Source organism: Nycticebus coucang, chromosome 19 (assembly GCF_027406575.1).
Source record: "Nycticebus coucang isolate mNycCou1 chromosome 19, mNycCou1.pri, whole genome shotgun sequence".
NCBI classification, from domain to species: domain Eukaryota; kingdom Metazoa; phylum Chordata; class Mammalia; order Primates; family Lorisidae; genus Nycticebus; species Nycticebus coucang.
In genome coordinates, this window is record NC_069798.1 from 17,050,481 (window position 1) to 17,068,658 (window position 18,178).

Here is an 18,178-nt window from a genome sequence, read left to right on the forward strand (position 1 = left end):
CCCCGGGGTGGGATCAAACCAGGAGCTGATTTTAAAATGGCCTATACTAGGTACAGGTCTCGACCAACTTTGGATTTGTAATTTAGCAGAAAAGAAAGTTCGGAAGCAGCCCTTTGATTCAATTCTTGTGACCCTTGTGAAATAAACCTTCTTAAGACTAAGTTATGGTATCAATTTGCTTCAATACAACAAATAGGTATACTGTTATATCCTCGAGGGGCTAATATCTATCTGGGATCAGATTAGTTCATCTCCAAAGTAGTTGGAGAGGGCACTGGAGGAGCAGAGGGAAGGGAGCTGAAGGGAGTGGAGAGAAAAACAAAGAGGTGGAAACAGGAGGGGATAGCTGGGGTCCAGGAAAACCAGAATTTCAAGACTATTCATTACTTGCATAGGTTGTGCAATGAAAACTTGGTGAGTTCCTACTATGTGCCACGCACCGGGAATACAGCAGCCAGCAGTGGTATTTCAGACTTCATCAGAAGACAGATACTACCCAACAGGTGTTCAGACAGGATAGGACAGTGGACATACCTAGACTGGGACCCAGGGGCAGGAGGAGGAGGCTTTCAGAGGGAATGATCTTAAACTAAGGGGAGAAGAGGCAAGGAGGAGAGGGACACCAAACCAAAAGTTAGGTCATAGAAGAAGTGGTTGGTCAGCTCAAGGGGGGCTGGCAAAGTGAACAAGGTGGGGCTGGGGCAGTGAAGGCTGCCAAATTCTACACTAATCTAATTATATAGGGGGTGCAGGGGCATAAACAACCCTGCAGTTCATTCTGAGAGCCTTGGAAAGCTACGGAAAACTTTGAGCATGAATGTATTTGGTGGAGAGATAATATAACCCAATAGTAAATGATAGAGTCTCCTGTGTCAGGCACATCCTGGTTTCCAACCCCACCTCTACCTCTGATTTACAGGGTGCCCCACCTATGCCTCATGTTAAAAGGTAAAACAAAACAAAGCAAACAAAAACCCAAATCAATACCTACCTCTCGTGAGGTTGGTAGGAAGGACGAAATAAACTAAGGTCGGTAAGGTGTTTGGTGTATTCCAGTGGGGGGCATTCAGGATTAAAAAGGGCAGAGAGCATCACACAAGGGGACAGTATGGGGTTGGGGGAAGAGCAAGGGATTTGAGAGGAGAAAATATCAAGCAAGTTATTAACCTTTCCTTCAGAACCTCAGCATCTGTGTCTGAAAAATGTGTTTCAACCTCATGGATTTCTTTAAACTTTTCTATGGGACAATATACACATTGTGTCTCACACATAGTACATACTCAATAAATTATGATTATTATTTTTATTGCTGAGAACTTATCACAAAACTTTACACCTTTGGGCATGTTTCTCAGAGAAAGAAGTAGATTTCCTACTGTTATTATTACTCATGTGTTACACTTACTGTACCTCTTTGGTGCTCAGAATACTTTATCAACATTACGTTCTATCTTCAATCTTCAAAATGCCCCTGACAGCCACAGGGACAAATGAAAATACTGAGGGACGTGGAGGGTAAGACTGCATAAGGAATAGGAGAGGGAAGATACAGGTCACCAGAATTCAACTAAAACATAACTGTTACTCTATAAATAATATCTCCTTAAAAAAAAAAAATTAAGGTGGGCGGTGCCTGTGGCTCAAAGGGGTAGGGCCCCGGCCCCATATGCCGGAGGTGGTGGGGTCAAACCAAAGATGGATAAAGGACTTAAATTTAAGGCCTGAAACAATAAAAATCCTCAAAGAAAGCATAGGAAAAACACTGGAAGATATTGGCCTGGGGAAAGACTTCATGAAGAAGACTGCCATGGCAATTGCAACAACAACAAAAATAAACAAATGAGACTTCATTAAACTGAAAAGCTTCTGTACAGCCAAGGAGACAACAACCAAAGCAAAGAGACAACCCACACAATGGGAAAGGATATTTGCATATTTTCAATCAGACAAAAGCCTGATGACTAGGATCTATAGAGAACTCAAATTAATCCACATGAAAAAAGCCAACAATCCATTATATCAATGGGCAAGAGACATGAATAGAACCTTCTCTAAAGAAGACAGACGAATGGCTAACAAACATATGAAAAAATGTTCATCATCTCTATATATTAGAGAAATGCAAATCAAAACAACCCTGAGATATCATCTAACCCCAGTGAGAATGGCCCACATCACAAAATCTCAAAACTGCAGATGCTGGCGTGGATGTGGAGAGAAGGGAACACTTTTACACTGCTGGTGGGACTGCAAACTAGTACAACCTTTCTGGAAGGAAGTATGGAGAAACCTCAAAGCACTCAAGCTAGACCTCCCATTTGATCCTGCAATCCCATTACTGGGCATCTACCCAGAAGGAAAAAAATCCTTTTATCATAAGGACACTTGTACTAGATTGTTTATTGCAGCTCAATTTACAATCGCCAAAATGTGGAAACAGCCTAAATGCCCACCAACCCAGGAATGGATTAACAAGCTGTGGTATATGTATACCATGGAATACTATTCAGCCATTAAAAAGAATGGAGACTTTACATCCTTCGTATTAACCTGGATGGAAGTGGAAGACATTATTCTTAGTAAAGCATCACAAGAATGGAGAAGTAGGAATCCTATGTACTCAATTTTGATATGAGGACAATTAATGACAATTAAGGTCATGGGGGGAGGGAGGAAAAGCAGAGAGAGGGAAGGAGGGAGAGGGGTGGGGCCTTGGTTTGTGCCACACTTTCTGGGGGCAAGACATGATTGCAAGAGGGACTTTACCTAACAAATGCAATCAGTGTAACCTGGCTTATTGTACCCTCAATGAATCCCCAACAATAAAAAAAAAAGAAAATACTACCGAAACCTGGAAACCTATTATTCAGAATATGGAATAGGGTAAAATTATCCTCCTGCTTTTCCCTCCAAGCTCGCAGTCTTTTTAGTCCTTACTGCAGCACCACAGTGTGGCTGTTCAAGTGTGAATGGGAGGGTCTGAGAGGAAAGGCAGATCTCTGGGAATTTATGTCCAAGGTTGTCACCAGTTTGGCCCAACATGAGTTGCATCAGAGCATCTCCATTTACCAGCAAAACCAAGACTGTGGGTTAAGGTAGGATCTTCCAGGACTGTCCAACTTATTTTCATTTCTGCCATGTATTGGAAGAAGAGTTGTCTTGGGCCATGTGTTAAATACACAGACACTAATGAAAGCTGATGAGCTAAAAAAAGAAGGTTCATGCATCATTTTCATGATATCTGACACCACAGATAAGCAAAACTGTCCTCAAATAACCAGCATGTGGCCTGTGGGTGTCAGGTTGGACACCCATGTACCTAACTAAATCCCTCACCTGTTTGATTGGCAGGAGGCAGGGGATGCTGGTGTGGACATGGAGAGAAGGGAACACTTTTTACACTGCTGGTGGGATGGCAAACTAATACAGCCTCTAAGCAAAGAAGTGCGAATCCTGGAAGAGATAAAAATAGACCTTCCATCTGATCCTGCAATCCCATTATTAGGCATCTACCCAGAAGAAAAATAAAATCATTGTATCATAAGGACATTTGCACTAGATTGTTTATCACAGCTCATTTCTTAATCACCAAGATGTGGAAACAACCTAAGTGCTCATCAACCCATGAATGGATTAACAAACTGTGGTATATGTACACTAAGGAATACTATTCATCCATAAAAAAGATGGAGACTTTCATCTTTTTTATTTACCTGGATGGAGTTGAAGAACATTCTTCTTAGTAGAGCACCACAAAAATGCAAAAAGCGGGTATCCAATGTATGCAATGCTAATATAAGACCAACAGATAAACAACTACAGCCGTCTATAAGAGAAAAACACAATTAAATTCAAGGGAGAGAGGGGAGGAAGGAAAAGGGAAAGGCAGGAGGGACGAGGGTGGGTAAGCTCTCACCTAACAGGCACAATGTGAGGGTGCACAGCACACCCCCTGGGTGAAGGGCTCAACTACAACTTGAAGTATACCCAACAGACGCAGCAAACCATGTAACAATCTTTTGTACCTTCATATAAATCTGAATTTTTTTTATTATTATTTTTTATTTTTTTATTATTTATTTATTTTTTAAATTATTTATTTTTATTGTTAAATCATTACATTAGTGCAATCAAGGGGTACAGTGTGCTGGTTTCATATACAATCTGAAATATTCTCATCAAACTGTTCAGCGTTTGCTCCTAGAGTGTCCCGGGTACCCTCTGCAGGTAATGAGACCTACTCCTTGCTCAAATTTATGATTTTGTGCGATTTGCCATCCTTGTCACATAGTATATCTGACACCTTGCGGAGGCCTAAGAAGGGTTTGTCAACTCAGTGAAGGAACCCATCCCTCCAGTTTCTCTAGCTACAACATACAACATACGTTTTACTTTACTATATTTTCGAATGGTTAGGAAGAAAAACAAAAAGCTCAAAGAATGTGTTTGCTTTCCTCCCACTCTTCTGTCTGTTCTTCTTATCTGTCCTCTCTTCCTTCTCCTCCCTTCCCTCTTTTCTCTGTGTGTTTAATTTTTAAAAGCCACTCAAAGAAGAGATAGAGCTGAGACTCTCCAGACACGGTGGCCTCCCCTGACCAGATGGAACATGATTAAGCTTGTCTCCAAGGAATGTACTGAAAGGTAACCGGCTCTGTGGAAAGTCCTATAAATGTAAGCAGTGCCCGGAGTTGCCGACTCTCCCTAACTTACTACCCGCCCCCTGCTACGCTCCAGTATTTTACCTCATCAGCGGTACGGGAGCCAGGCTTTTAAAACAGACTAAACATCCTAAAACTCTTAAGTTTTTACTAGGGTTATAAAACCTTTAGTTAAGTAAACCAACAATTAAGAGACGGGGGCACAATAGACAATAGCCTTTGCCTTATAAAGAACAGTCAGTACAAGCAGTCCCTGAATCCTGCCTGTAAACAACCTGTTCTGTGCAACCCGAGTCTCTGCTCCTCCCCCAGGTCGTGGGGGTCTTCCACAATCCTTCCAAAAGACCTGCTCTGAACAAAATGTGAAGTAAATACAGAAAACCTGTGAGATAAAAATAGAACAAATTTTATTTATTTTTTTCTTTTAGACAACAGTAACCGTTTCAGGCAGATATCTTTCCCGAGGGTTATAAACGCATGGAGTATAGTATCCCTTTATAGGAACTCCCGTACCCCTAAACATCTTTCCTCACAATACTTGAATGACCTTTTTCCATTTTCTTATACTACTTTCTTATACTTATACACCGATTTGCTTATTGAAATAAGAAAATTTTTCTTTAGAAAATACAAAACCGTCTGGAAAAGTTAAGACCATCTTGACTACTCACATTTTAACATGAATTTTCTCTAAGTATGGAATAGGGCAATTCCTTTTGTCCTTCTATAAATATTTACTGCACATCTACTATGATTGAAGGAAAACTATTTCCTGCCTCACCAAGGTCCTGGGTAAGAAAAGCAATATGCAAGTTATCAAAATAATAAAGTGGTAAGTTTTATGACATAGTAAATAAATACAAGGAGAAATGGAACCACCATGTTAATAGTCGGCTAAAGTAGATCACACTTAAGAGACAGCAGTTGTGCCTGGGGCAGTGGGTTAAGGGGCACTTAGGCTTGTTATGTAGAGAATGACTTAAAGAATGCCCGAGGGTGGGCCTGGGATGGCTTGAGCATTGGATGAGATTAGAGACCTTCAGAGAGAATAGGAGGGATTAAGCGGCTAATGAGGGCAGCAAAGAGACAGCCAAAAAGAAGCTTTGCCTATTTCAAATTTTCTTTGAATATCAAGTTAGATGCCTTTGATGGGTAATTGTGAAGTAGGAGAGGAGGAGAGAGGGAGGGGCAGTGGAAGTGACCAACACAGTTCTGTTTTGTGTTATTGGCTTGGACAGTTCTCAATAAACTGCTAGCTAGGCAATGTTCTAGATTCTAAGAATATCTTGACACAAAGTGCAAATCTCTTAATCAAAACCATGGTAAGAATGAGTCTCCTTTAGCCCCAGGATGCATCCAGAATTGGAATGTAACTTTGATATGTATTTATTTATTATTTAGTTTTATTACAGATTAGTATGAGATTAGCATTAACATTAGGTTACCATGTTTACATTTGCTAGGTAAAGTCACTGCCTGCCATATTTCCCCCTTCCCCTTCCACCTACCTTTCCCCCAGCTTGAATTGAATTGAGTTTTTCTCTTGTGTGCGAGTGTAGTAGTTTGTCTACTGGCTTCATATTAGTATTAAGTACATTGGATACTTGCTTTTCCTTTCTTGTGATACCTTACTAAGAAGAATGTGTTTCACCTCCACCCAGGTTAATATGAAAGATGTAAAGTCTCCATCTTTTTTAAGACTGAATAGTATTTCATGGTGTACATATATCACCGTTTATTAATCTGTTCATGGGTTGATGGGCACTTAGGTTGACTCCACATCTTGGTGATTGTGAAATGAGCTGTGATAAACAATCTATTGCAAATGTCCTTATAATAAAACGGCTTTTTTTTCCTGAGTAGATGCCTAGTAAAGGGATTGCGGCATGAATAACTTTGATAGTTAAACTTAATTCCTAGTTCATGTACATGGGTGACATTAATTCCATCCATCCTCCAAACCACCAATTCTGACCAAGATCAAGAAACATTATCATAGTTGTTCTGACTGATGAAAAAACATTTAGGTCAATAATTTTCTTAACCTACCTGTAAAAAAGGATTAAATAGGCTATTAGAATTTTCATTATAATGTCCAACTTATGACGATGATGCTACAACTATTTAAAATTTAACACTTTTCAATTTTTAATTAAATTTTTAATTTTTTTAAAAAAAATTTAATTTTAATTATTAATTTTTAATTTAAATTTAATTTTAACTTAAAATTTTTAATTTTAATTTTTAATTTTTTCATGTAATAAAACTTTTTTTAGCCAAAATGCTTTATTCTTTCCAGATAGATATCACGAAAAAAAGTTGGTATCTCTGTCATTATGATGAATGGAAATCAGATACCTGGTTCAAGCAGTTTCCAACTTTCTAAAGTCTTTGGGTCTCAACTACATCTTTATAATATGATGATATTATCACCTAATCTGTAGAGCTATAAGGATTAACAAGAGGATTAAGACATCTATTCCCAACTTTTTGAATCTTAGAATGTTGAATACAAAAACTTTAAACAGAATTCTGTAAATACTGATGATTTTTTTTTTTTTTTGGATTTTTGGCCGGGGCTAGGTTTGAACCCACCACCTCTGGCATATGGGACTGGCGCCCTACTCCTTGAGCCACAGGCGCCACCCAATACTGATGAATTTTTAACATTAAAGAATTTCTGGAATATACTCAACTGAGTTTATTAAATTCCTTCATCAATTTCTTCCACAGCATAGTTAACTACTCTATTTTTTCCCATTTTCATTCTTATTTCATCGAAATTATTTTCAGTGGGATCAACTCATTTTTACTAAAAAGATAAAATGATAATTTGATTCATTTATCAGTTTTGTCCATGCTACATAAATTCTAAGTTTTCTTTTAAGATCAATATTCTACCAAGCTCAATTTTTGTGATTCAAATTTTGAGGAATTACATTTTGTCAAGAAGATCTCCTTCTTCCATCAATTTTGTTCAAAACCAAATTTTAGGGGGTATAATTTACATCATCATGATTCAGTTATTTTCATTATTAATTAAACAAAAGCCTGAAAGTTCTACTTATTTGTTGAGTTAACTGGGGGAATACAATTAGCTATTCTGTGAGTTGTAGAGTTAGAGAGGAGAATAGGGAGAGGTTGGTGGGGTGGGGGGACAGAGAAGCAGCTGAGGGAAGGAGGGAAGAAAAATAAGGACACCATGAAAAGGAAGAAAACACAGAGAAAGAAAGACCAAGCATGGCAGAAGGGGAGATAGGAGGCAGGAAGTCTGCGAGGCAAAATCAATGCATATTCCTCTGAGATAAAAATAATACAAATTGGATGGTGCCTGTGGCTTAGTGAGTAGGGTGCCGACCCCATATACCGAGGGTGGCGGGTTCAAACCCAGCCCCGGTCAAACAATAGCAAAAAAAAAATAGCTGGTCGTTGTGGCGGGCACCTGTAGTCCCAGCTATGAGGGAGGCTGAAGCAAGAGAGTTACCTAAGCCCAAGAGTAGGAGGTTGCTGTGATTTATGACACCACAGCACTCTACTGAGGGCAACAACATAAGACTCTGGCCCCCTCAAAATAAAAAAATAAAATAATAATAATAATAGAAAGCAAAGGTCATCAGGGATCAAAATAAACGCTTCATTACATAATAAAGCATGATTATCATTATTAGGTCCTACCATGTCATCTTCTGCAACTGTATTGGTCAGTCAATGGTTATTCATGGCATAAATTTTTTGAAAACATTAAATACAAATCTAAGTGTCAGGTAACTTCATGGCACCATTCTGTTCCTCTATCTCACACACATACAAATAGCTGCAATTGTGATGTTACTTAACTCTGCTGTTCAAAATACTTGGTTTGGGTTTTGATTCTCAGTAACAATAAATTTAAGAAGAAAAGGAGTGGCCAAAGAATAAGAAGAAGGAAGAGCATAATCAGATTTGCAACTCCTTTCCTGGACTCAGGGACTGGCCTTTGGTAGAATTTATTATCATCAATGAAGTTACCATAACCTTTCCTGCTTTCTTTCCTGAACTTAATTACTGTCATCTAGTTTCCCTCTCCTCATGTCATCAGAACCCTCATACTACCCTAAAACCACCCTTCCCTGACCCAGAAATTCTATCCATTTCTCCAGATAAAGCCTGGAGAGTTCTATATGTCCATCCTCCAAAGCACAGCTCTCCCCATGCAAATGTTCAGTCCCCACTGTACAGCTGTTCTCTAGTATTGAAAGGAAAGCAATTTGAGTGAATCAATTTCCACCAACTTGTGAGTGACTAATCTGTGTAGCAATTTAGCCTTCTCAAAGGTATTTTTAAATACTATAAATCTTAATAAAGTTGAAATCTCTGTAATATTTTTAATAGAAGAAGGTGTTAGAAGGGAAATTTTGACAAGAAGCCACAATAAAAGCATGCTGTCTCTAGCTTCCCTCACTGTTTCTGAACACTCAGATAGCTAAGAGGTCAAACTTTTTTTTCACAGTAATGATTGTCAGTAGCAGAAACCAGAAGGCCTCTATGATTTGCAAAAGACAAATATGACTGCTTGAAAAATACCCTGCTATTAGAGTTAAGGGCATGAATCCGGAGGCAGGATGCCTGCATTCAAACCCCAACTTTATCATTCACTATTTATGTGACTTGGGGCAAGTTACTGGCTTCTTCTCTGTTCCACAGCTTCCCCATCTGTGATTGGGAATAACAATAATAATTACACCTAAATCAGATTATCAAAAGAGTGTGTATTGAACACAGAGAGCACTATATAATTATTTATTACAAAAATCCCTTAGGACCTATGGATTGTTCATAAGCCACAAAATTTTTAAATTGTTTTACTTTGTAAAAGTTTCGATCATAATGATACATCTTATATAGTGGGTTTATTACAAGAAATCTGCCAACTGTCCATAATGACTAGTTTGGGATCAGCTTAAGTATAGTTCCCTATATTAATAATAAAACCAGTGAAAGAAATATTAGGGAGAACCATAGAACTTCATAGCAGAAACAGTCCTAATAGTTCAAATGTCTACAGTTTAAAAAGTTGAGGGCCAGAAATTTTAAAGAAATCCTGCAAGCTCAGAGGTAGTTGTTGGATGATTTGAACCTGGAATCTGTATCTTCTCACCCCTTGTCGCTGTTCACTTCTAAAAAGAAAGGGAAGAACCTTCTTCTCCAGTGTAGATAATGATCCTTTGGCTTCCTGAGTTTCTACTATTAACAGCGATTGTCTTGAAGGAGATCCCTTTGCTGTTAAGGAATTTCTTTATGTGAGAAATACCAAGGAAACAGCCAATTTCCCAGAATTCTGTCAGCATGGTCAATAGTCATGGTGGTTATTTTCAGGCGGATTTAGGAGAAACTGGGGCTGCCCTTCTATGTAGACACTGTATGCCAGACAGCAGTCTCTTATAACTCCTCAGGTCTGGAGTCCAAATCCTGCTGGAGTGTGCAGATTCTTAGGAATTCTAAGAATTTTCAGGAAGATGCTACTGTACCATCATCTAACCATGTAAAATGTAGACTACTGTCCTGTTCAAAACAATCAAACACACGGTATTTATTAAGTTTCATACGAATAAAATTTCATTGAGAAATATTTTTGAAAGATGATATATTATAGAAACATAAAGAATCTACCAAATGTGGTTGGTGGCTCACACCTACCACTTTGGGAGGATGCCTTGAGGCCAGGAGTTCAAGACCAGTCCAGGCAAGATAACAAGATCCCATCTCTACAGAAAATGAGCAAATTAGCTGGGTACAGTGGTACGTGCCTGTAGTCCTAATTGCTTGAGAGGTTGAGGCAGGAGATTCACTTGAGCCCAGGAGTTGAATACTGCAGTGAGCTTTAATGGAGTTACTGCAGACCAGCCTGAGCAAAAGAGTGAGACCCTGTATCTAAAAACGTAAAATAAGTAAATAATGAAGAATCTACCAACACATCAAAATGGGAGAAGGGGTAGTCTCATTGGGAAAAAAATGTAACAAAGTTCAACACAGCTAAATCTCCTTAAATTTATGACACAGTTGTGGGCGGGTCCTTTGGAATAGTAAAGAAATACTTGCATTCTGCCAGACATTCGATGTAAAATTCTTGGGGCATTCTTCAGACTTGTTTCAAAATGAAATAAGATGTTGTGTCTAGTGGATGGGAGAGTTGTCATCTGAATATATTTACAGTATCTCAAAGTCTGTTGTGGGACTCATGGCTTGGCCCCTAGATCCCTTCCTCATTGTTGTATATTTAAGTTTATGTCTCTCAGGAACGGCAAGTTCCTCAATACCCTACTGTTCAACCAGCATCAGAGTATGGAGAAAAAAATTGTTTCAACCCCAAAGGGGGAAAAAAAAATAAGAAATAAGAGAAAAAAAGAGAAAAGCTTACAAACCTTATCTGGGCTTTCATTCAAAACAAATTCCTTATCCAACCTATAAAATATTGCCAAAAGAACTCGCTATAGTGCAAACACTCAATCATCAAGGAACTGAAAAATTTACGGTGGATTTCCTGCCGATTTGTGGGGCTACTGGATCCTGCTTAAAGATAAACATAAAACTGGAAAGAATATGACAGGCATTTGAATAAACCTTTCTATCATGTAACTCAGCTTTTGTAAAGGATGACTTTAAAATTTCTTCCAACACAGCTTATGGAGCAAAAATGCAAAAAATGGGAAGGGGAGGCCAAGGATATCACTTTTGAAAAGGGGGATAAATGAGCATTCTTTTTGCAGCAAGGTAGAGCTCAATAGTTGGCTGAATAGTTCAGACAGACTCAAACTTGTGACCAAAGGAAAATAAATTCACAGAATCTTTACACGTTGATTTATAGGCCATCCAGGCAGCTGTTCCTACAGCAATGACATTATGTGTAACATGCTTCCCCATTTGTTCTTAAAACAACAAAGATTGTTAATCAGATAGCAAAAAACGTATCTCATTTCAAAGCAGGCATTCTGATTGCCACCACTATGCACACATGATAACATGTTACCCCGTCATTCTCAGAACTTGCTCCCTCCCTCTCTCCTCTCCACCCAGCCAAAGTTTAGCCTTCTGCACTGGGGCCAATGGGCTTTCCTGCCAAACAAATCTGAGGAAAGGAAGGGGAAACAGGTCACAGGCTAGACTGACCAGGATTGCCTACTCCACGGAGACAGGAAGCTTGGGCCTCCAGCGGTGACCCTTTTTGCAGCTGTGCCCTTCCCCTTGACACATGAGCACCAGCATATGCAGTGATCCATGAAGGCGGTGTGGAGGGAGTGAGAGAAAGGTGATGAGTTGACAGCATCTGCTAAAAGACATCCAGGGAAGCTGCTATTGATGGCGGAGAAGCACGAAGTTTGGCAAACAGCCACCAGCACCACGTGCACAAAGAGCCTACTTTTAAGGGCTAAATTTTAAAGGCAAAATGTGAAAAGTGGTAGTGAAAAAAGTACAGAGTTTTTCCTTTGAGTGCCACCATACAGGTAAACTTTGCCTATGAGGCTACTTGGGGCGCCACAGAAAACGCTCTGAACATCAGACCCTCACCCTGCTGACGCGGCCAGGGGCTTCCCCTGTTCCGTCCTCACTTCCCTTTCCTCCCCCTGAACCCACCCCAGGCGTCTCCTGCTACCTTCACATTCACCCTGCAGACAGAAAACTATTAATTGAAGGCATATCAAAACACATTTTATAATGTATAAATATAATGCCCAATAGACTCCTGAGAGATATGCAAAATTAATCCCACTTGTGACGGCCTTAATATTAGCTCCTTCCTCTTGGGAATAATTTTAAATCCCACAAAAGCCCTTGATTTATTTCCTTCCTACACAACAGCAACACACACGCACATAATTTTTAAGCAATATAAAATAACACTTTAATGCTGAATACACGGAGATGGAGAGTGAAAGAGCTCCACTTGGAATGGATACTTGGACAGAGAGAGAGTACTTTGGGGTCCCATTTCCCTGAACATGTGAACATAATGCGCTAATGCGCCTGCCTAGTTCAAGGGGGAGGGAGCTCCCTGACGCTGAGACGTGTTCAACACACACTCTACACTTCACTTACTCACTGCCCTTTCCAAAGCCTCATGAATGTGGCTATATTGCTCTGTTTAAAGGGAGGGAAGCCCTGTTAGGTCAGATAGATTTAGTTCACCTTAATTTCACATCCAGAAAATATAATCTATGATGATTAATCCTAAGCTGAAAGTTAAATGAGTTTGGCTATTATCATTAGTAAATGCATCTATTACATCAGCATGTCTGGAAAAAATGATATAAACATTATCTATTTACTCAGAGCAAAGGCCCATCAAATATTGTAATCTTTCAGTCTTTCCTTATTAAGTCCTCCACTGGCTAATCTGGCTTTAAAACAATGATATTTTCCTTTCTTATCACCACCAATCCAGCTAGTTTTTCATCTATAGGAAGAGAAGAGTAGACTTAGGACACAACCAAAGGATGAAAAAAAACTTCAGAAATCTAAAGTGAGCTTTTTAATTAACCATTAGTTAGTAGTGAATCACATCAAAGTGGAACTCAGAGCCTCGGGTGTCATAAGGACCTGAGTGCAGAGACTCAGTGGAAAAACATGTATGTGTATTTAAAGCTACTCACCTTATTGTTTTGTGAGGAATGCAGGTCAAAGTAAGCTAGCATTTCACCTAGTTTAGGCTCAGGATCAGAAAAAGCTAATATCTGCACTATATTTTCACGGTTGAAAAGCACCACACTAAATATAAATATTACTACAGCCACAATGATCTTGAATTAACAATTATCTCTCATGACACAGAAGAGTAAAGAGTCAGAGATGAGCAGGCCTCAAAAAACAGGAGGAAAGAAATAAGGAAGAAAATTAACATGACTTAACTTTCACAATATTTTTCAAGGATGCCACAATCTTCCATTAAAATTAATGTACTGGTAGATTTCCCTACACCCACAATCCAGTTAAAATACAAGATCCATCATATCCAAATTCGTGACAATGGTAACTCTTCTTCAATCTGTGTGCAAATTACGAAATAGGGAAAATGTACTTCCTTACCTCCATCATTTGGAAAATGACACCTTTTAAGTCAATAATGCAACACTTAGAGAAAATGGTGCCACAGCAAAATATGACAGCACAGGCGATGCAAATTAGCGCTCAAATGGAGAGAATCGCTATTCATGTACCCCAAAATGTGGTAATTCCAATATTCCCTGCACCTTGTATTTTGAAGAGAAGTTAAAATCTCAGTCCTCTACAGATAAGTGAAGTTCTTTCATTTGTGCTTTTTCCCTGTTACTTACTCATCTGTAAATGCCTTAAGTACATGACAAAGGGAAAAAAGACAAGTATTTCTAACAAAGAAGAGATTCAAGTAAAGTGAACCCCCCCCACTCCCTAACCACCTTTCCCCCTCAGGGGTCTGTTCTCTTATTGATTTGAAAAGCTTTGTGCTACTAAGTCCCATTCATGCTAATGTAGGTAGTTAGGACCCTAAAGTACCACTGCCCCTGCCCGGGATCAGGACAGCCCACTGCCTCCCACACCAACCCCCAGAACCCAGTCTCAGTAGCGACAGAACTGAAGAATGTCTTGCAATTTCATCCCCTAATTGAGATCCTAGCATATGGCAAGAATCCAAGGTCTTCGCTCAGGTTGTTTATCTTTCAGTACTTCCAAGTCACTGACTGGCTAGAAAAGAAATTGCACTGTGATTTAAAGTGAAAGCAGTCAGCTCGCTGCTTCTAATTTTTCCTCCTCCTTCTTTTTTTTTAAACCTCATTCTCTCTTCCTTCACTTTTAACAAATAATGAACGACTATAACCATGGATCCTCTACAGACTTGCTCACCACTGTGAATAGTTATTATAATGTGATGTCATAAAACAGGTCAGTTTTTACAGTAGGTTGCCTAGAGTTACTTTATCACTCAGTTATTTCATGAACTTCTGGTTATCTTTCTCTTTTTCTAAACTTTTAGGCTCTATGAATCTCAAAGGAAAACTACTTAAATTGTGGGGAAACTGGTGGAGGGAGGGAGCAGAAGCTCAATTTTTATTCTGAAATCAAATGAAATAGACCAGCTGCCGCTGTTGCTATAATCTGTCATACCAGCCAAGGCTTCCATAATCAAAATGTTCCTGAAAAGGTAAAGTGAGGTAGTGAGGAAGGGGGGTGAGGAAAGGAAGAGAGAGAGGCATTGTTTATAAAACAAGAGCCAACTATATGCAAGAAGATTATATCAATCAAACTTATTATGTAATTAGTCTGGACACACAGACAACTTATAAAAATATACTACGGCATTCTACAATAATGATCTAATGCATTTCAACATATGTTGGTATAACTACAGCCTTTGGCCCATGACCAATACTACAGTGGTTTTTGTATAATGCAAAAGAGGCTTGTAGAGTATTTATTTTTGACCCAGCTCTGTATGAATGATTTAGAATTCATTCAAAAACAAACGTACTTTGCTTCTTTTTCATGGGCAACAAAAACTTCACAATGGATGGGAAGCAGAATTTCCTTTTTGATAACCAGCCAGGGGAAAAAACTTGTTATGCAGAGGGATGGACAGCACATCCTTATATAACAAACATACATTTTAAACAAAAACAAGATTACATATGGTTGTGATGTGGTTTTCAACCCAAGTGCTTCTGATTGACATGTATATGAATACTGGGATGTGGAACGTAAATAGAAAATGTTTCAAGTCCAAGTGTTTTGCCTTCACATTACAGAAAATAATAAATACTGAATAATGTAATACAAAGGTATTTCTATCTTGGGGTTCTAATGACTAACCACTTGAGCTCTGCTTTTGTGGTTTATAATGTCACCAGAACCCTCCATGGAATTATATATAGAATAAATGATAGGCAACGTTGAATTACAAGGCTATCAGGCTATAATACATAAAGTAAGTACCTAATATAGCCTTATAAATTACAGGCTTTTATGGGCCAGCATTTTACAGCATAATGTCACAAACTGCAGTGATACAATATATTGATAAAGGATATGATATCATATTAGGTTTCAAATAAAGGTCTCCAGCACTGCATTAGAGCCAAATTATTTCACAGAATCGCAGGCTCAGGGCTGGAAAGATCCTGGGAGGACGTCACATTCTGTGCCTCCCCTGTCACCACCAAACACTGACTCCTCTTGGCCCTGCCCCTCATTCCTGACAGATGGCCATCCTGCCTCAAACCCTCCCAGCACTGACAATAATAGGGGGAAATGCCAGAGAAATGCCTCAAACATACACGTGATAAAGACAACCCCAGCATCAAGTAGCAAATTGGAAAGGTTAACCCCCCACAACATGCTGGACGCACACAGATACTGTTTAACCACACATGCTCCACACTTTTACAAATAGACCCTCTCCTTTCATTCTGTATAGAGAGTGATAAGGGGTGTTTTTTAAAGGAGCAAGATTTCTTAATAATATCTCTTTGTGTCTCCTCCTTTGGTCTGTTTCAGGTGCAATCATCCTTACCTGGCCAGACTCTACACCTTGACTCAGTCCCAGAAACGAAGAAGTCAGAGGCAGCCCTACAGGAAGGACCTTTCCTCTCTGAAGGACTACAGGCTTCTCTCAAAGTGAAAAACAGAGAAGGAAGAGCCAGGAAAGCCCCCATCGAGTACTTGTGAGATTTTTCTGCACACTTAGAAGGCTAACACAGAAACATTGATATTAGCCTCATCTGTGTCTGACCAATCCTTTTCTGTGTATAATAGCAATTAAAAACAAAAGTAAATTCCATCATCCCATTGAGAAGAATGAAGTTTTTCTAACCTTCCAGGGAGATAGTTGTTTCTAATTCACTGACTTCAAGGAGTGATGGAGGATAACATAGATGTTACTATAAACCATATGGATCCAACTGTCTCACATACAAGAGCATCTAAATACTATTTCCATCCATATTATCAAATCCTTGCCTATGTTCATGCTAGGCAAAGCATTCTTTATAACTGTTTCACCCACATTTTCTATTGCCTGGCTATAAAATTTCTTTTATATCCTATCACCAAATGATAGAGTTAGGGGTGAAGAATGAAGAGGGACACAGGGTGGCCATAAAGTTCACGTGCAATTTAAAATTGTACACAAACTTTATGGCCATTCTGTATAAAAGTTAAGTGTTCCGTTTAATTTTTGATGCCCCCATAGCTTAATCTGCCATGTGTGGTCATTTAGCTGCGGAAACTTTTTCATAGGAAACCAGGAATAGAAAATAATGAGAAAAGCAAGAAGCAGTCTAAAACACATGTGAGGCAAGTCTTGTTTATGTAAACCTACTTTGATTTGTTTTTGTGATTCAACACACCTACTAACAGACTGTTGAGGGAGGGAATGTTCTCCCAGTTCCCCACATAGAAGGTAAGTAGAAAAGTCTCCCTTCCCATCTTAGAGTGAAACTTTGGCCCTAATTAAATTTGCTGACCCCAATCACAAGGCACAAAGTTTGTTTCCTAGGAAACATTTATTGCAGCGCAAGATGTGGAAAGTTAGCAAAAGTTTCTTAATGACTGACTTACTCTACATAGTAACAATAAAGGCTGACATTGACCGAGCATGCTCTACCTTCTCAACTGCCACGCCTGACATGAATTCTCTCCTTCACTTCCTAAGGGAATCCTCTGGGAAGGGTACTATTAGTAGCTCCATTTTACAGATACAGAGGCATGAGGGGTTAAGTAATTTCCCCAAATCACACAACTGTTAAAAGGTGAGGCTAGAAACTGTAACAAACTCAAGCAATATGACTTTCCTTACATAAAGGCGGTGGGTAATATGCAGTCTCACCAAAAGGAATGAATGTGGCACACTTTAAGAGGTCTGTGACTGCCCAGAGCAGTCTGGAGCAGCTTCTCAGGCAGGTGGCTGTAATAAAGCATGTGATCAAAAATAACAGAAGGACTCACAGGCGGTAACTTAAACAGCATTTACGAGAATCCTGCTGGCCTAAAACTAGCAGAAAAAAAATCCTTCCACATCCCAGGCAGAGGATTTACCTTTTGTTCAAAATTGGATACTGCTTTTAAGACTCTCCGAGATAGCCTTTGTACTCTTCCTGAGTGAATACGTCATTTTTTTAGGAAGGTCCTCCCAGTTTAGAACTATAGGAAAATTCTGTTTAAGAATCCAAGTGTTTCTAAAGACGTCCCAGCTCCATTTCCTACACTTCCTAGAGCGTGGAAGGTAAAATTTGGAACATGAGCACCTATGACTATTGTTATTGGCATTTCTGCCAGGTAAAATTTCCCAACCTCTTTTCGGAAGTATCGACTGCCTTGGGAGGTCGATGAAGCCAGGCAAAAACACACAACCTGGGAAAGAGGTGGGTTCCCCGGGGTGAAGGGCAGAAGGAGGGACAGGGAAAAGTGCCAACCTGGCATGAACAGGGTGTGAACACGCACATCGCGGGAGGCCAGGCAGCCTGCGAACAGCACGTCAGGTCCCTAGACCAGGGTGCTAAGTTCAGGCTGGTCCC

The 18,178-nt window shown here is 39.4% G+C and overlaps 1 protein-coding gene across 4 annotated transcripts in view; it reads right to left on the bottom strand.

The window, feature by feature from the left end:
• ZNF521 (zinc finger protein 521) overlaps window positions 1-18,178 on the bottom strand; it is a 307,015-nt gene that overhangs the window by 201,073 nt on the left and 87,764 nt on the right. The window lies entirely within an intron of this gene.